This window comes from Colobus angolensis, unplaced genomic scaffold (assembly GCF_000951035.1).
Source record: "Colobus angolensis palliatus isolate OR3802 unplaced genomic scaffold, Cang.pa_1.0 Scaffold58, whole genome shotgun sequence".
NCBI lineage: Eukaryota > Metazoa > Chordata > Mammalia > Primates > Cercopithecidae > Colobus > Colobus angolensis.
Window position 1 is genome coordinate 5,596,161 of NW_012119376.1, and position 2,232 is coordinate 5,598,392.

General features: G+C 37.6%; 1 pseudogene; it reads left to right on the forward strand.

Moving 5' to 3' along the window:
• The first annotated feature begins 314 nt into the window (after window positions 1–314).
• Window positions 315–1,081, forward strand: LOC105526148 (annotated as a pseudogene).
• The last annotated feature ends 1,151 nt before the right edge of the window (window positions 1,082–2,232 follow it).

A 2,232-nucleotide genomic window follows, 5' to 3' on the forward strand; every position in this document is an offset into this window, starting at 1 on the left:
TACTATCAACTAAATTGACCTAATTGACATTTATAGAACAATCCACAACCAACAACAGCAGAATACACATTCTTCTTATGTGCATGTGAAACATTCACGTGCATGTGAAACATAGACCATACTCTGGGCCATAAAACCAGTCTAAATAAATTTAAAAGAATTTAGGTCATACAAAGTCTATTCTGTGACTACAGAGGAATAAAATTTTTAAAATGACTAACATAGAAATCTCTAGAAACCAAAGATTAAAAGGCAAATTGGCTCTGATTGGAATCACAGGGATGCTAAGACCACTGCCTGGGCCTTCGCTGACCATGCTGTCCCAGGTGGCACATTCTGCCACCGCCATCGTGGCCCCCTCTCTTAAGAATACAGCCTTAGTAGGTCCAGATATACTGCAGGCAATGAAGACCTTTCACACAGGGCAGCCACGCCTTGCCCCTCTACCACCTCTTCCTGAATATGGAGGAAAAGTTCATTTGGGGCTGATCCCTGAGGAATTCTTCCAGTTTCTTTATCCTAAAACTGGTGTAACAGGACCCTTTGTGCTCAGAACTGGGCTTATCTTGTGTGCTTTATCCAAGGAAAAATATATGATTATCCCAGAGACCTTCTCTACCACATCAATAGTATGGTTATTTGTCTATATAATATAAAAATATGGTGCCTCTATTGGAGATTTTGCTGAAAAATTCAATGAACAAAAAATTGCCCAACTACAAGAGGTAAAGCAGGCTTCTATCAAACAAATCCAGGATGCAGTTGATTTGGGGAAGTCACAGCCGGCACTCCTTCAGAAGCGCCATTACCTTTTGGATGTGCAGAAAAACAACATTGCTGTGGCTTTGGAGGTTACCGGGAACAACTGCATAGAGTATATAAGTAAGTAAAGAATCACCTGGACTATCGTATATCTGTGCAGAACATGATGCTTTGAAAGAAAGGAGAACACATGATAAATTAGGTGGAGAAGCACGTGGTGCAGAGCATCTCTGCACAGCAGGAAAAGGAGAGAATTGCCAAGTGCACTGCCAACCTAAAGCTGCTGGCGAAGAAGCCTGAAGCACAGTCAGTTATGTAAATGTATCTATCCCAATTGAGACAACTGGAAATAGTTGATTGACTAAATGGAAACTAGTCTATGTGACAAAATATTTCTGTATTGTATTTTTGTATTCTGCATTCTGTATTTTTAGGAGAGATAAACTATAACTTCAGTAGAAGTTACCTCTCCTAAAAATGAAAAGCTTATTTCATATAGTGAGATAACTAAATCTATTGTCCAGTTAGATGTTTCTCATCCTTCCTACTCTGCATTTCAGTTGTTCCATGATCACTTTTGAATAAGCAGTTTGCCTTTATTAAAACTTGCTGCCTGACTCAAGATTACCAAGCTATGGTTTAAACTTGTAATTAAGTATACCTTCTTGCAATATAGTGATAATTGAATGAAAAAATGGCAAATTGAACTGGAAAGTGTTTTAAACTGAATGAAAATGAGAAGACAACGTACCTAAATTTGTAGAATACCACAAAAATACAGAAAAGCTTTGGTTCATTGAGAAAAATCTATAAAAGTGATACTAATCAGAAAAACACAAATTATCAATATGAGAAATGATAGAGGAGACCTCCCTACAGAAACTACATGTAATAAAAGAAAAATATGGGCCAGGCACAGTGGCTCACGCCTATAATCCCAGCACTTTAGGAGGCCAAGGCGGGAGGATCACGAGGCCAAGAGATGGGGACTATCCTGGCCAACATGGTGAAACTCTACTAAAAATACAAAAATTAGCTGGGCATGGTGGTGCACACCTGTATTCCCAGTTAGTCAGGAGGCAGGAGAATCACTTGAACCCAGGAGGTAGAGTGAACCAAGATCGTGCCACTGCACTCCAGCCTGGGTGACAGAGTGAGACTTCGTCTCAAAAAAAAAACCAAATATATAAATAAATAATAAATGGAAAATATGAAAATAATATGAATTTCCTGCTAATAAATTCCACAACTTAGATGAAATAAACAAATTTCTCCAAAGACATAAATGACCAAACTCACTGAAGTACTTAATCTGAACAATTCTATATTTGTTAAAGAAAATCAATGTGTAACTAAAAAAATCTTCTCACAAAGAAAATCCCATGCCAACATGTCTTTCCAAAATTTAAGGAAGAAATAATATGTATTGTTACATGAACTCTTCAAAAAATTGAAGGGTTTGAATTCTCC